Here is a 17718-nt window from a genome sequence, read left to right as displayed (position 1 = left end):
TGCTAAGCTGAAACAGAAAAAATAAAATTCTGTAGGATTTCAATTACATATTTTCTATTTTGCTTTCTTAATTTTGAATCAGGAAATGGTATCTCCAGACTTTATGTAAGTACAACTCTGTGTTTAATCTAAGAGGGCATATAACAAGCATTCTGCAGATTTCAAAGAAGCAAAGAGATAAGGGAAACATAACTTTATCCACAATGCCTTTCTACCGGGACGTTTACATATGCAACCCTAACATTCCTTTCAGCTCCTTTAATAGAGTTTTTATAACACTTTCCCTATTGTTTAGCCTTTCTTTTCCTTTCCTCCATAGAAAACTCATCACAAAACAGCTGTAGAGGTCTGCAACTTTGCAACAAACCTCTAACATTTTATATACATCCTCCAACTCAATGTGGCACGTGGACAATGCTGGGAAATCCTGTCCTCTGCCCAGATGAACTGTAAAAAAGTTCTCAGACTCCCACATCAGGAGTTGTGGAGGTGGCACGCTCCATCACAGAAGACTTTTGCCTACAAATAGTTCAAAGTCCTTGCTTACAAGATCTCAAATCCAGCACTTCCACAGAATGGCAAGTGGAACCCTGCTTGCTTCAGCAGAGGTGTCTGCTAAGATGCCCCTTTGTTGTCAGCTGCAGAACCACTGCTGAATATCCCTGGGTTTGAACACACAGGCAGGACCTCACCTCCAGACCCTTCCTCACAGCTTCCTGTTCAGCAAAAAATAGCACATCTTTTCCCAGTAGTGCAGCTTTCGCTCTTAGAAAGACACAGACAAGACCAGTAGTTAACCCCCGCAGGATTTCCCGTCAAACAGTATTTCAATCATAAAGTGTATATGAAGGAAAAATACCTCTAAATTGTACTTCAGATTTAGCATAATAATAAAACCCCTGCTTTAAAAAGCCTGCAAGAGCTTCATCTTTAAATGGAAAAAATGTAGTAATAAAAATATATCCCCACACCATCAAAACCAGCTGAATTACTTTTGCACGAGTTTTCAAAAAAAAAAAAAAAAAAAAAAGCAGCTACATATATATATATATATATGCGAATGTATTGAGATTACCTGGATGCAGTCATCACCATGCCTGGAAAGTTTCATTGCAAAGGGTTAAGGCTTAGAAAGTTTGCAAGACTGGAAAAGGAAAATCAGGTTGAAAAACGAGCAAAATCCTTAACCTTGAGGTTTGCTGCTGCCTCCTGCCTATCACTTAACATTTCTCGCCACATGAAGAAATGAGATGACTGAATCTTATTCCAACAGTTACCAGCTAAATTACTTGAACGAGTAATCTAATCAAAAATTTTTCTAGTACCGACTGAAACGCATCGCCATGACAAAATAAACTACAAATGGTAGCTGAGTATTAGGGATGATAATGTGCCCGATAAAATACATGAGACCGCAAAAGTGATCTACACCGCTTATTAGAGGTAAATTCGCAGAGACCATTTATTTTCCCTCTAAGAATATCGATTTTTGTATGCTAATGCGACTGCCTAACTATTTATAAGCGCAATCTGCAAAAGCAAACAGAGAACTAACAGAATAGCCTCGAAAAGCAACCACAAAAAAAGGTCTCATTTAAATTCCTGGAAAGCGCTGCTTCTCCAAACATATCTATTCAACCTCTTCTCGGGCAGGCGAACCCTACTGAAAACACCCCCTGCACTCTCCCCGCCTGAAAACTGTTAAGCCAAGAAGCCGCTAAGCCATGCCACCGAGAATCCGTATGGCTTCACGTATAGGATTTTCCTTCCAGCAAACGCTGCACAGCAGCAACCCCCCCTCCCGCCCCCCACCGCCCGCCCCCCAAAAATAAAAATACCCCCCCGACGAGAAGCGCGGGCGGCGCGGGCGGCCGTACGTACCGCCGGGCGCTCAGGGCTCTCGGGGGGGGCAGCCCCCCGGGGTGCAGCAGCCGGGGCGGCGCGGGCGCTCCGCCTCGCCGCTTCCCACGCGGCGCCGCTCCCCCCGCATGGTGCTGGCCGCCGCACGCACAAAGCGCAGGGCGCGGGCAGCCGCGGGGGGCGGGCGGCACCCCGGGCTCCCGCCGGATCGCAGCGGCACCGCCACCGGCGCCGGGAGGTGACACGGGCGGCTCGCGGCGGCTGCGGCGTGGCACGGCACCGCCCCCCGCCCCCCCGGGCGCTGCCCACCCCCGGGAGCCGCCCCCCCCCCCGCCCCGCGGAGCCACCGCCCGCCGGGGCCGCCCCCGCCGCTGCCCGCACGCGGCCGAGCGCCCGCCGCCCCGCCCCGCCCCTCCCGGGATGGGGGCGCCCCCGCCCCGTTACCTCGCGGGCGGAGCCGAGCGCTACGGCGGCGGGGCGGGAGGCTGCGCCGGCTGCCGGGCCGGGGGGGCCGCTTGCCTGGGGCCGGGGCTGCCCCGGGGCCGTGCCGCGCCGTCCCGGCTCATTGTTCGGGAAGGGCGGCGGCGGGCGGGGCGGCCCCGGCGGGCGGGGCGGGCGCTGCGGCGGGCGGGGGGCACCCCGGCGAGGGGGGCAGCGCCCGCACCTTCCCCCGCGCGGGCGGGAGGCGGCGGGGCAGCGGGGCGGCTTCCCGGCGGGGGCCGGGGCGGCGGGGCACCGTCCCCGCGCTGGCCGGGGGGATGGCGCGGGGCTGGAGCGGGGGGAGGGCGCACTGCGCCTTGCACCCCCGTGGTCGCGGCGGGGCTGCGGGGAGCCGCGCCGCACCTTCAGGGGTCTGCGCTGGAGAAGTTCAAAGCGGGGGGCGGGGGGCGAGAGGCGAGCGGGCGGGGGCCGGGCCCCCTCGCCTGCCGAGCCGGGAACGCGGCGCCTGGGGGCTCCGGCAGCGCCGCGGCTGCCGAGCTGCGGGACCCCGGGGGGCCGGGCAGGCGGCGGGGGTCGCCCTCTGGGCGGCCCGGGAAGTTGGAGGCGGCACGGAGCGGGGCGGCGGGGCCGCGCCGCCAGCCAGCTTCGGCTCTTGAAGATCAGGCTGCGTTAATTAAGGAAATATTTTAAGCTTAAAGGTCTCCTGAGAAGAAACACATTAACTGGCTCGTAAAGCGGGTGGAAACAACAGTGCGGTGCGGGACTGCTGGAGCAGAAAGGCGAGGGGGGGACCAGAGAGATGCTGAAGGACCCGCGGTGACTAGTCCCTCCCGGGAGCCGCCGGACCCCAGCCGTGCCGGTCGCCCTGCCGCGCTGCCGGGGTCCGTGCAGCGGCACGGAGAAAGGGGAATGCTTGCAGTGCAATCGTTGCTACCCTTTCTTCGGCTTGCTGAACAGCTAAAGATACCTCAAAGCATATTTTACTGTCTTTGTTCTGATTGAATAGCAGTTTAGTTTGCAAATAGTCTGAAGTAAGTCTTCGCTTACAAATAATCAGTATAATGATAAATAACCTTTATTGTATGGAATCTGTGCTCTCAGATAAGCATCTGTGTGAATGCGTCTAAGACTGGAGCTTCTTTGTGCCCGGGTTTGTGAGGGGTAAGATGATCGGAACAATATGCCTGCGAAAGGCATGCCTTCGAAGCTATGAAACAAGCGTGGAAATCAAAACAGTTTGTACGAAACTAAAAAAAAAAAAAAAAAAAAAGGCAATTTGCTAAATTAAGAGGTAGCATCACAAGGATGCGGAAGATGAAACACAATCAAGAATAGGTTAACAGTTTAAAAAATACGATTGCTGAAATAGCACTCCATGCCAAAGGCAGATGATTGTAAATCCCAGAGAAGTTCATCCACTTATTCCATTTAACTGAGAAGTTTCATGAATTGCAAAGCAATTAATGAATAAAATTAACATTCTTTTCCCCTCAGCCCAGGACATTGTGAAAACAAATTTCAAACCTAGAGGTAATTTCTCCAAAAATATAAAAATCCTCATTTATCGGAGTAATATGATGTGATGCAAATGGGTTGTCTTACACACGTGATAAAAGCAACGGAAATGCTATTGAAAGGGACTGCGATGTAGATACATCCACAGATTGGTTCTATGGGCACACTGCTGCTTGGGGGGTAGTCCTGTATAGCATTCATTCAGAAATCTAAATTTATAAACATAATTAGCAATTAAGGGATGGATATTTTGCCAGTAATTTTTTGCCTGGGCTTGCTGCATCTGTCTATAAAATGATGTGCTGGCTCATGCAATAAACCATAAGCACATCTTTTAAGAAATGAAGTGAAAAGTAGATACTGCTTACTCAATTTTTTGAATTTATTTAATTAATTTTGAAGTAGGAATCTACATTTGTAGAACTCTACAGATTTCTCTATGTGTTACTATTTTAAAATGTGCTGTTCTTCAGTAGACTTATTTTTAATATACCAGTGAAATAGAATTTCAGTTTGGAAGAGAATGTAAATGAGTAACATAAATTAAGTGAACGTTACAAGGAAGCTGTAGCACTAAGATACTCTACATGGGAGTCTGAGATAGCTTAAACACAGTATCAGGGGAGCTGGTTGCCCAAAGACTTCCCTCTCTTTCAGCAAAAGCCTTCCAGAATGGGCCGTCGGGTTGGTGACAAATTACGCTGGTTGAGCACAATTTTTTTTGACTGCAGTGGGAGTCACCCCTACACATCTAAATGTAAACTTTATCTGCAGAAGGCAGGCAGAGTTAGTCTGCAATCCAATAAGGTTTGCTTCTGCCTTTGACATTCTGCTTTTGGCTTCGACTCTGAACTCCAAAATGGAAGAGCTCTGCGTCCTGTGTTTCTGACCATTGGCCCAATTCTGTCTCCAATTTTAGCACTTTAATAAAGATCAGCTTCCCTGGAAACCAGGGAAGTGAATTGGAGTATGGTCGGTGACATCAGCATCAGGCCCCTGTGATGTTGAAGCAGCCTGGGGAAGGGTTTGAGATCAGAGGACAAAGTAATTGCTGGCAAGACCAGAATGGTAAAAAATATACTTTCACGTATTCACAGCTTGAAGAATTTGTCTTTTATAGAAATTGATAACAATAGGGTAAAGTTACACACAGTTGCTGTTGCTTTGTTATTGAGTTTGACAACTGGTATAGATGCATCTATCACTTTGTTTTGTTACAGTGTTAGAGCAGTGCATATAAATAAAGAGGATAAATAACCTAATTTACTATGAGCAAGAGTCACAGTATATTAAAAATGGTGACACAGAGAAAGCTTTCGCCTCTCCTGGAAAAAGTTTTATAACAGATCTTTGTGGTCATCATTTAAACTGGCAGGGTACAGTACACAGAGATCCTTAAAGCTCAAGCAAAAAATCATTCAACCTTTTCAAAATATATCCTTGGCTAATACGGCTCCACTGATGTAAAAGGGATTTTTTCCATTGACTTTACCAAAGCTGAGTTTCATCCAAGTAATTGCAATTTTATTTCAGAAATACTCTGGTTTTGGATGAAAGAGTTGCTCTTAAGGCTACATCAGTGAGTAAGCACTGGGTACCCACAGGTCACGCATCTCCCACTTCTCGTGATTCCCCAAGACGGTTTTCTGCCATTAGTCTGGGAGGGTGGTTAGGTGGGCTACTGCTCTTTTTCTGCTATCCCTCAAACCCTCAGTTTGCAGGGGGCATGGCACCCCTGTTTGGGACAGGGGAGGAAGGAGCATGCTGCAGCCTGTTCCCTTCGGCACCTCTGGAGGTGGTAATCTCCTGGTTCTTCAGCAGCACTGTCTCTGGGTAAGGCTCTTCTGGCCCGGCATTTCTGTCCTGCTGCACCCAGAGGGACCTGCAGTCGTCACATGCTGTGTTTCTCATTAGTGCTGACCTGCCTTTTGTTTCTAATCATCAAGCAGGATTTTAATAAGCTGGAGATACTGGCTTATTATGAAGATGTTGGCTTCTGTGCACCTCAGATGCATTTCAGTGTTGCAGTTGTTCAGATGCGGATGTGGATTTAGGATCGGAGCCTACAGACCTCAATTAACAGCTCTCCCTGAGGAAAGAGAGTGGCCTGGTTTCTTTTTCTCATATTGTCTCATGGCAGGTGATTGGTAAAATTGCCTTCTCTCCAAAGCAAACTGTTCCTTTGCCCTTCAGAAACGTTCTGATGAAATCCTCCCTGACTCAGTGGGGAGGTGGTTTAGTTTCAGATGCATGTGTATATTTGGCTGGGCTCACAGGGCTTGTGGCGTCCTGGCTGACAGATACTGGTGTGTGCACAAGGTTTTTCTAAGAGCTCCTTTTGTTTGCACGGAACAGACGGGCAAAAAACAGAAGGGGAGGGTGTTTGCCAGCATGGCATACACCATCCCTGGAGGAAACATGCATTCTATTGCATGTGTTTCTGAGGGACCAGCCCGGTTGCAGGGCAGTGTTCATTGTGTCTCAGCAAGGTGCAGTAGGAAATGCAATTTGGGTGTGAATTTGGAGCCTCCCATTGAGTGTGAGCTGCACCGTCTCTGAAGCAGCCCCATACTCAGAGATATGAGGGACACAGTTTCTTTCTAGTTTTCTCTGCTCTTGAGGGGAAGTGCTAACTTACTGTTGACCTGACCTGTATTAATCAACAGTTCTTACTCTTCAGCGCTGGCTCAGATGTGGAAGCCAGTAAGCAGAGTCACAGCCTATTCCTTGCTTTCTCCCTCATGTTTGCCTGAGAAAGGAAGCTTGAACTTCCATGCCTACAGTATGGACTTTCAGCCACAGCAGGGTCACCTGCCCATTTACTCCCTTGCACATGCAAATCACCTCTATGACTTCTCCTTGTCGAGGAGCCAGATTCATAAGAAACAGTAGAGAGCTGAAATGAAAAGACCAAGGTGCCTGCGCTATCTTCAGCTTGGATTTTTCTGCTCATTGTCACATTACTGCAGAAGTTATCCCCGAGCTTCAAAAAAGGTAACCTTCAGCTGAATCTGTAAAACAAACGAATAACAGGGTAGGGCACTTCAACATGAGCAGGGCAGGGAGCTCCTTTCCCTACCCTCTGGTGCTCCATCCCACCGATCTCAGCTGTCGTTCTCTAGCCGGTGTTTTCATGGCACTGCATGAACATCATAGGCAGAGTCACACAGTTAAAGTCACAAACACTGTAAATCCCTGTCCTTCATGTTAATGAGATCACAGAGCCTTCACAAGCAAAAGACTGTAGCATCCCAAGGACATGGGCAGTAAAACGATCCTGGAAACTGGAAAGCTGGCTGCTTTGATGAACTCAAGCAATCTTCTCACCCGTTTTTCTGCCAAAGCGCTGGAAGTTTCCATCCATTTACCCCCTGGTTATTTATTACTATCAGCAGCACTCATTGGGTGCTCTGTGCCCTGACTCCTTGTCAACTTCCTTTCAATGGAAGTTGAGGATGCTAAAGCGATTTGCAGCCTTTAGACAATTTTTATTAAAAATCAGTCAGTGCAAACCTTCACTGGAATTCAAAACCTGGATAGTCTGTATATGTAAATAAACGTCTAGAGATAGATGACTTTTGGAGCAAATTTTACACACAAAATTACTTAGAATTAATCTCTGCCTGCTCTCTGCACAGCTGTGATTTATGGAGGCATTACTGATGAGCTGCAGTGGGCTGGCTTCTTGGTTGAAAAGGTTAACTGAAATGAACATGTTTTTATATAGCAGGTTTTCGAAGAAAAAGAAAGAAGTGCTGCATCTGCTGAATCATCAGGACAGGAGAATGGAGGAAAAAAACGGTTTGGAAACGCCAGTTTTCTCAACGTACAGTGGGGTACCTCCTTCCAAAGAAGTACATATTTGCCAGGATGGCGTTATCAGCAGGGAGGGAAATACATGTTCACTCCCTGAAACTCTTGCAGGCAGAGAGCCCTCTCTGCCCAGCCTGGGGCTGCAGCACGTGCCCGCTCAGAGGCAGCCCGACCTGTGCAGAAAGAGCCCAGGGCAGCATGCTCAGCCCTTCAGCCAGGCAGCACAGGGCGCCGCAGCAAGTTGTGCACCTGCATGGATGACTTCCCTGTCTCTGACCTCCCGCTGACTGCTGGGGAGGTTTGATTTAGAGTCCCTGTACCTGAAGGGATCTAGAAGATCCTTCAGGCTGTCCTGACTGCCACAGCCAGCTGCCATCTCCATAGATTAAGGGTTTATCAGGTGCAACTGAAGGGTCCAAAACAAGTTTCCCGACACCATTTGATCATAAAGCTCTCAAAAATTTATCCTCGGTGCCTGCTCCTACTTCAAGTGTCCCTCCTAGTGTCACCTGGCTGCTACATATGGGCACTTGCTGTTCAAAGGCAATGTGAAATGTTCCTGCAGGCAGGGAAGCGTCTCTCGGATCAGGTGCAATCAAGGGCAGGATTCATAGCCTGAAGTGGGATTGCAGCTTTGCAGAAGTCATGTACACTGGTTTCACCTGGTTAGGGACCGATGAGTTTTCTGACAGGAATTAATTTGTACTTTGAAAATGGGTCATCATTTTCTTGTTGATTTAAAATGCAAAGGACCTTTCCCAGGAGTAGCTTGGTTGCTGGTTTTTCATTGCCTCAGAGCTAGTTATTGCTAGTACGTTGTTTCACGTAACTTTGTAGCTGAACTGGGAAATGCTGCCTTGCTTTCTGCTGTACATAACCTAAAAGAACCCCACAACTCGATATCCACTGCAGAGGAGTACAGATAGATCAGTATAGCAAAGCTGTGCTCATCGTGCATATTTTCCAAATGCTTTAAGACAAATAATAAAAAAATATGAACAGGGCTGTGTATGTATGAAATATGAAATGAAAAAGTATTTCAAAATATTTTCATTTCATAGATTTCAAAGAAATTAATTTCAAAGTATGAAATGGCTATTTGCATACATACATGCTATGTATCATACTTAGATTATGCAAATACATCTTTTAAGACAGTTAAAAACATATGTAAAGTATGGGGGGTTTAGCCAATTAGTGTCACAAAGCGAGTTAGCAATTTTTACCCTCCACTGTTAATAGGAAGAGTTGGCAAAACCTGTTCCTACCTTGCTTTGGTATTTTCAGATCAGAACTTTACAGTGCAAACATTACCTGGTTTGTTTAAACAATAAAGGCAGGAGTTCTGACGTTAGTCTGGGAAAACAACTTTTGAGCTGGTTGATTTTGTGTTCGCCACATTTTTGGAGACACAGAAGATACCATACAACTTTATCCTACTTTGCAAGGCTCTTGAATATGTCACAGTTACATCTGCAAAGATGTTAAATATGTCGCTGAAATTGGTTAGAATAGAAGCTATTATATGAAAAATGGGAAAGTAAATAGAGGCATATAAGAAAAGCTGTGTTTTGAAATGGTGTCACTTTCCTGCAAGGAGTAGGCATTGAAAAGGCAACTTTAATCAAAGTCTTTCTTTTCCACCACATCTCACGGTTTAAAGATAGTAAACAGTAAGCAGTGTTTCCCGCTTGGTGATAAAATTTACTCTTCCCCTGGGGAAAAAAAAAAATTAAGACCATTTTGTGCAGGAAACATTCTGCTCCTGTATACAGTGCTGGGTATAAACAGAAGCAGGATTGTCCTCTTGTCAGGAGGTAGGTGTCATTTGGGCACTGTCACTTCACTTGTAATGACATATCCCTTTTCCTGACTCTTCCCCCAGCTGGAGTTGCCCCAGTCCCTCTCTCACGCAGGTCTTCTCCCCAAGAATTGTACTTTACTATTTCTCAGTTGTCTGTGCTCTTGTCGAAGGAAATTGATGTCTTTCTGTTTCCCTCCCCTGCCCCCAAAATATCCCTTTTATCTTCCAAGCTTTCCTGCAGCTTTTTTGCTGTGCCAGTACCCTTCTCAAATTTACAGCTTCCTCTGAGACAGAAATCTCTCTGTTTATGTCAAGGGGTGGGAAAAAGTGTTAAAATATTACTGAAAAAAAGTTGGAGGCCAATGTTTGAGCAGCATTGTTTCGTTTTTCCTTTTGTTTGTAAGGAAATGGCTCAGGTGGAGGCAGTTGTGGTTCCAGTGTATGCGGCAGCTTCCACCTCCCAAACATTTATTTTAGCCACACAGGAAAGGTGGCAGAGAGTCGGGAATTAATGTTAGCCTTGGCTGGAAAATAGAGTTCTGGTTTGAAAACAAGAGAAGAAAAGAAAAAGAAAATGTCAAGACTTTGTTCTTCATTGAAGTGAAACAGAAGCCTTTTGAATAAGTTCAAGGGAAAACAGTACTGCAGAAGAGCCAGCCGTCAGCGTACTCCTCTGGGATGTGGAAGATTTCCGAGTGTATGTTCTTCCTCTTCCTCACTAGGAGCAAACACTTGAAACCCATATCCCAGTTGGACACCTCGTGGCTTCTGGTTTGCCTCTATTAAATGCTTCTCTTTCCCTCTGGATTTTGAACGAGAGTCTTGAACTGTGTGGACTTGAATGGAAATATTTCATTGAAACTAATGTGGTTTTATAACAGTTTGAAAAATTCTTGGCAAGATCAACCAAGCATACATAGCTCTCAGAACAGAGGGGATGCTAAAGGCAAACATTTGGGTCCAAACTCTGTTCTCAGCTTCAGTGGCAAAATATGGGTGCAGCTGAAAGCAACGTGCCCTGTGATTTGCCAGGGAAGTAAAGCATTTCTCCAAACAACTGAATTGAATATTGTGTCCCTTTCAGTGCAGTGACGATTACACAACACTGTTTATTCTCTCTCTTTTTCTTTTTTTTTTTTTTTTTTTAATCTCATCCATCATTCACAGCTCAGATTTCTACACTGATTTCACCAAGTTGGTTTACTGTACGGTGCAAAATGAAAGTCAAGTTAATTTCGCGCTCTACCCACCTCAGTCTGATTAACTCAAATTAAATTTTGTGCTAATAAGTCTGACTGTGTGACCATAATTGGAAAGCCTTGAGTTCCTCTGACTGCAGAGAAAGTGCTCTTTTTCCCTGCATCATGAAAACATTTGAATCATAACATCTGGGAAATTTGCAACAAACAATGGTATCAATCTGGGGCCTCCATACAGAATTTATTCTGTTTCTCATCAGGGACCATGAATACATATCTATATCAGATTGCAGCCCTTGGAACATTGGGCCCATCTGCCCGCCAGAGGAAGACTAAGAGGAGCAGTGACACACCTAGTAAGGGGGAAGTGCTAAACATCTGTGTTTCCCCGTTACATGGAAATCCTCTTGGGCTAATAACTGGCTGCTATACCTTAAATAACTGGACAATTATTTGAGTCTGTTACCAAAGTCTGAACAGGTCAAGTCAGCGGGAAGTGCTGCTAAGGTCAGGATTGTTCACCAGCCATTTGGAGAAAGAGGAAAAATCCCTGGAAGTGAGAGCTGAAAGATTGCCTAGAAGGGAAGGCGAGGCAAGGCAAAGCAGGGCAAAGCTTTGATCTAAAGATTAGAAAGATTCCGAATTGTAAGGAGAGTGTGGTGAATGTGAGTTTGAGTTTACAGTGCTATTCCATTTAGATCTATGTATTTCTTGTATTTACTAAAGCAAAGAGTGATGGTTTTCTTTGACCTCAGTAATGCCCTCTTGCTCCAACTACCACCTGATCCCAGAGGAAGAAAGTCATAACCCCAAATTAAAATTACAGCAGGTAGAGTTTGGGAAAAGAGGGAGTCTAAGCTCTGGGTCTATGGGAGATCCTGGTATCAATGAAGTCATGCACCTGTGCAAGACCAAGGTGCATTTGTAAGACCAAGGAAATGTGCCCAAGTACCTGGCACCAGAGATGATGCAGGAGCACACTGAGATTTAAATAATGTAGAAACATATAAATCCTGATGGAATACAGAGAAGCCTAGCGAGTCTCAGGCAGGATGAGAGTAGTTGTAAATATACCTGCATTATAATACAGCATCTGCACTTCCTGGTGGGAATTTGTGGGGATGTATATCATCCATGGGCTACCTCCCATAGCAGCAGGAACACCATGATTGCACAGTGAGTTTATTAAGTATGAAACAAGCCAGAAAACTCTTGGAAAAGCAAAGTCTCTTAGAGCATACCATCCTAATGAAGGGTTTGAGAGCCAGAAATGTCACCACTCAGCGGAGAGCTGTTCAGCTGACATTTTGAAGTCAAGCCCTGCTTTCTAACCCTGGGATCAATGGGAATTTGCTATTATTTTCTATTGAGGCAACATCAAACCCAGAGGCAGGATGAAACACCTAACTGCAAGGACTGCTGCACCACTTTTGTGTGTCTCTTATCAGGTCTGAATTTAGTTTTAGCAATATAAAATGAGCTTCTCTTGTTTGTCCTCTGCCTTTCTGACGAACAGCTTTATAAAGTAAACATTCACAAAGCAGAAAGAACAGATTGTACATGGCTATAACAACAACATGGTTTTGGTCTGACTGCCCCATAATATATGAAAATTGGAGTACAAAAGAACTGCAAATAAGACAAAGGTCTGTGCATAAGCTAGCCTACTTGTATGTCATTTCTATTGCAAGATGAAGCAATGGGACCTGAGCTTGTGCAGCAAACAGCTCTAAATTTCTTCCCTCGCTGCTACCGTGGGAGTATAATTTAGCCAGGGAGTATTGTCTGTATGTGACATCATCTTGAAACAACAGCTTTAAAAATGAAGACAGGTAATATTCCCCATTAATTATATTCCACATCTGTAAAGCATATACATTGCACTGTGGATAAATCGAGCAACCTTTGGCAGGGGCTTCCTAAATATCTGTAGCCAGGTTTCTCATTTACAGTTTTCTCATTGTTTTGTACAATGGGAGCAGATTGGTCTCTAGCAGTGGATGGGAAAGTGTAGGATTTTAATGAGGTATGAGTGAAACAAATGAAGGGGGCTCCATCTCCCAGTACTGTGCACTGTCACCTGCCTTTGTGGAAGTCAGCTGTAAAACCTGGTGTCTGAACACATAACATAAAACACCCAATGTGCCAGCACTAATGGAGGCATCTTTTTTTTTTTTTTTTTTTCATTCTAGGCATGGGGAGTTTTTTTGTTGTTGCAAGGGGAGGTTTTTTTATTGTTGCAAGTAAAACACGTGCACCCAGGTACCAAGGATGGAGTTGCAGTACCAGTAGTTGTGGGCTGACATATATATGGCTATTTGTGATGTGGTTTTGGTGTTTGCTGAGCCCTTGCTTTAAGACTTATGTGTGGCTGCAGCAGGACAAAGGCACAGGAGAATCTCTTCAAGAGCTACAGGTCTCACCTGAACCATGGGAGACCCTTAGAATATAGAGAGTTTTTCCTGGCACACAGGATAAAATAGGACCCCAAGCAGGGTGCAGTGTTCTCCTGCTGACCTTAGCAGATGCTGTTATTTGGCAGGCTGCTGCAAGCTGGTGGTGCTGTCTCAGAGCATGCCAACCTGTGCCAGGTGTGTGCTCTCTCCCACAGCCACACTGTCCAGAGAGAAGCTCCAAGTCGTGCTGCTCTGCACTTTTCCAAGTGCTTCCACCTCGACTTGACACTCTGCATGTTAAAGCCAGAGGATGAGGCAAAGATAGAGTTCAACCCACTTAGGCTGTGGCATGCTTTCGAGTGGTTTGTTTGGCCTCAGTAGAAAAGTTACAATTTTCTTGTCATTGTGGCTGGCTCTTGCTGTCTTGTCAGCTTGAATGTTACTGAGGGGCTTTTGAACTGGGGATGTGACTGGGCTTTTAACAGTCTGTGGCATAAGGGAATATGCATTAAGCCATTGAGAATATTTCATCACAAAGAAGCTTTTGAAAGAATGCGTTGTATACACCTGCCGAGAAGTATCTCAAATAATTGGGTTGATGATAGTGGAATGAGTAAAGTGTTTGTGAGAGACTGACACCACATCCAGCACACAGAGGACTAGCATTATAACTAATTAATGCTCATAGACATTTCCTAAGCACAGATGCCATGCTTTTCTGTTCTTCATCCTTTGACAGGGGAATGCAGGGGAGGTGAAAATAAACAGTCAAATGTTCTGTCATTTTTGTCATGTCTTCCCTCTTGTTAATGCCTCACACGATTGGTGGTTTCAAGGTCACTTTATTCACCGATGATTCTCTGTCACCAGCAATACCAATTTTGTACTGAAATGAATGAAAATACGTTTATTGTAGCACCGCCTCTGGATCCTTTACATCTTCCCCTTTCCTAACAGGGGTAAAATAACAACAAAATATATTAAATTAATATAAAATTAAAATTTGCTTAAAGTATGTATTTTAGAGCCCTGGTTTTTAATGACAAGCCATATTATTCAAATAGGAATAAAAATATATATAGACTGGGTTTTTCAGATGGTTTTGCAATACAGCCAGCATTGGTAACATATGATGAGATTCCCTAATCACTTTTCTCCCACACACATATTGATGGAAACCCTCACAGCCAAACACAATTGAATACCTCTCTTTTTCAATCTATGCATAGGTTATTACTGTAGAGGTAGAACAGCTGCATACATAAACCACTCACTGCCCTACCTGCAGTAACAGAGCCACAAGTCATTGCCTGGATGCATCCATCTGAATTTTTATTAGTTACTTTATTTCAATGAAGGTGGATTCCAGCCAGCATCCCCTTGAAACCCAATCTCCAAGAGATCTTAGTTTTACCAAGACTTCTGAAAGGTTAGTTAGAAACTTGGCAAGATAAATTGCCCTCCTTAATATATTTTTAAGTTCAACATGCAACAGCAGCATAATCTCTTGCCAATTTGTTAGGCTTATCCTAAACAGAAAGAACAGGATGAAAATATTTCATTCTGATGATGCACTTGTTCCTTTCTTAGCTCTCTGGAGCATGACACAGATTTACACCACGTTGTATCCTGGCATCCTGAAGTTCTCAGGTTTTTAGTGCAGGAATGGCAGTTTTTTACAACCTGAGTATTGGATCCATATGTATTTGTGCATGCAGTGTGCTTATGGACACACTTAACATGACGATTAGCAGTTCTGTCCTTTATCAAAAAATCCCTGGTTGACATCTGTGCAAGGTGTGAGAGCTGCGACTGCCTATGGACATTTGCAAGCATTATTTTGACTGGTGCACTGGAATTCTGCTTGGGCCTTGCAGTGGCACTTCATCCTAGGAATAATCTCTACCAGTGACACCTGGTCCCTTAGTGACAAAGTGACATTAGTTCTGATGCTTAGGTGTTTACTTTCCTTAATTTGATTCTTCACTAAGGCAGCGTCTCTCATTTGTTTGCTACCTATGCATTCTTTTGCATTGCTTTCATTTTGCAGAGTGATTTTTCTTTTACTCTGGCAGCATAACTTCTTATGACAGCCACCCAGTGTGTTTGTGAGTTCTCATTTATTTGCTGCAGACTCTCCCTTCATTTACAGGTGTATAACCTCCACATAAGATGCATACACTGCCAGCTGTGTTTTGATTGGAAATGGAGTTTATCATCTGCATGCACTTGCCTCATCCCAATAGTTTTAGCAGTGCTTTTGGCTTAATTTCAGTCAACCTGAATTAGTTTTTGTTGAATTTTTCTCAAAGACTGCCTAGTATTGTATTAATTTCATCCCTATCAATAAACACAGATTCCTTCATTAACAAACCTGTCATAAACCATTCCGTGGGTTCACTTTCGATCTTTTACCGAGTCATTAAATTCATGGGTTGCCAATACTGGATTATCTTTTTGGAGAGAACAGTTTAGATATTCAGCTAATATATAGCTAAGCACTCTCCATGTTGCTCCCTCTTCTTCCTACTCAAGTTAACAAATAAATTTGTAGTTCCTTCTCAGTTGTGACCTCCAGTGAAATGCAAGCCAAGCTTTTTTTCTTCCTTGAACTCCTAATGCTTGTCAGAAGAGCTGCCTTTCTGTCCCTCACCTACAGTAGGCATGGACTCCAGAATACTCTGTCCTCTCAAGGAGCGTCCTGTCCTGTGGCTCATGTTAAGCCCTATCACAGGTGGCACTGGACCAAGATTTGAGAATTATGACTCTGCAAAATAGGGATTACGGTAGTGTGAAGTGCTCTGAAATGTGTTGTTGGAAAGTGCATATACGAGACTGGTGTTAGAACTATTTGCTATTTGCATTATTGTATGTAGGTATAGTAAAAAAGGGCAGTGGAGTCAAAAGAGAGCAGTGACAATTACAGTCTAACAAGAAATGATATTTTAAAGTTCTTTCCCAATTGTACAGCTATTCTTGTGACAAAATACTGTCTCAGCATCATTAATGAATTTTGCTTCTGGGTATATCCTGTAGGCAGCAGCTGTGTCTTTAAAACAAAGATCCAGTGAAAAGAACAGCACCATTTTCCTGCTGATCTGCTCAGCCTCCAAGCATAACAATTGAAAGTAAGCATATTAGGAAGAACTGAGCAGACCTCGTGAAGCGATTTACAATAGTGTCATGGGGTGACTCCCAATAGTGTCACAAATCGAGCATATGGTAATTGTTCACCTCTCGCTGTAAGCTTTCAGATGTAAACTAAAACAGAAACAAACAAAAAAAAAAAGCATTTTTGTTCTGGCCAGTAATTATAAGTTCAGCAGCGCATTAGAACATTAGCATATTAATTACATGGTGATCAACATAACAACAACACAAATCATAATGTGTTGCTAATTACTAACCTTGGATAACATTTTGAAAGGGGCCTTCATGCTTTAGGAACCAAAGCCAAGATAATGTGGGCGTCTACATCTCACTGGAAGTCACTTAAGAAATTTTGGGACTGCTGTTCCACACTTCCTCTGCCTTGAAAGAACCTTTGGTCCTGATGTTATCTTTTTTTATTTATTATTACTAATTCTGTAGTTTTAACTGAGATTACTATTTGGTTTCTCCTGAGCTTTTGAAAGTGTATGAGTGTCTATCATAGACTGCAAAGCCCTACAGAAGTTCCCAGGGGCGGCACTGTCCCGTGGCATGGTCCATCCAACTCCATAACCCCTGGGAAGCTCAGGTTAGTGCCTGATGTGTCTAAGCCATTGGGTACAGTTCCACCACTAGATGGGAGCATCGGTTATTCAGCCTTTGCTTTGAAGTGGTCTCCCAGCCTTGGAAAATCATATTCCCTCTTGGCTCTTGTTACAACGTTGCAGGAGGCCTGAACCTCCCCCCCCCCCCCCCCCCCCCCCCCCCCCATCACTGTGTAGCACACTCAGGAAACGCTGCTTAACACCGGTCCCTAGAGGACATCTCTCTCAGCTGATGCCCTACATGACCAACATCAAAGTGGTACATGCTGTTTAGGGTGGAAGCACTCAGTTACTCCCCAAGTCTCGAGGGACATGGTGGGAATTGCAAGAATGTTCCAGCAAGCTTCTTTTATGGCTTATTGTTTCACTGGGAAATGGAGCATCTGTTCTTTGCTGATTGTCCTAAAATCACTCTGATCAACAGAGAAAAGTGAAAGTAAAAGGAAAGATGGACTTGATTTTTGTGGTCCAAAGCCCAATGGTGGGTGGAGTTTCTGCATTTACAGAGAGATGCACAGAAATAAAGGAAAACCTTACAGGCTAGCCCAGCTCCAGGATGTCCTTTCTGACCCCGCAGCTGCCAGGATGCTTCCACAGCTCTTTTAGGTGAGATTAAATGCTTAAACAAGGTTGTGGTCCGGTGCATGTACCTCACCAAAAGGATCTCCACCTAGGGGCATGTCTCCCCTCCTGTGCCTCTGACTCTAGGGGATCTGTTCAGTTAAAATGTCCACTTCCTCCCCCAAGGCATATTTGCAACACTTGAACTTGATAAAGGTATGCTTTCACGCCTTTTCCATTGGGCCATTGCTTGCCCTCGCCTTGATGCTTCTTCAATAGGAAGATGGCAGACAATAAACCAGACTAAGGGCTGTTGCTGTGCTAGGTTTAATTATGAACAAGCTGTTCATCCATTATGAGGGAAATGCTTCCTA

At 44.8% G+C, this 17718-nt stretch overlaps 1 protein-coding gene and 1 long non-coding RNA gene across 4 annotated transcripts in view; one reads left to right on the top strand and one right to left on the bottom strand.

Moving 5' to 3' along the window:
• The window catches only part of ST6GAL2 (ST6 beta-galactoside alpha-2,6-sialyltransferase 2), a 210316-nt gene that overhangs the window by 64894 nt on the left and 127704 nt on the right, over positions 1 to 17718 (bottom strand). The window contains exon 1 of one of the 3 annotated variants that reach the window (XM_080377432.1): positions 1882 to 2952. The exons of 1 other annotated variant lie outside the window; for it this stretch is intronic. The gene's annotated coding sequence lies outside the window, so the exon portion shown is untranslated. Of the gene's footprint in view, positions 1 to 1881; positions 2953 to 17718 lie in introns of those variants that run through there. One more of the 3 variants, XM_080377433.1, reaches the window with a different exon arrangement.
• LOC308059713 lies at positions 2865 to 16335 on the top strand. The gene is made up of 2 exons (XR_013926383.1): positions 2865 to 8637; positions 8715 to 16335. It is a non-coding gene; the product is annotated as an uncharacterized lncRNA (long non-coding RNA).

The sequence above is a fragment of the Falco punctatus genome, assembly GCF_963210335.1.
Source record: "Falco punctatus genome assembly, chromosome: 2".
Classification (NCBI taxonomy): Eukaryota; Metazoa; Chordata; class Aves; order Falconiformes; family Falconidae; genus Falco; species Falco punctatus.
Note: the sequence above shows the minus strand (reverse complement) of the source record. Positions and strands in the feature narration are given on the sequence as shown.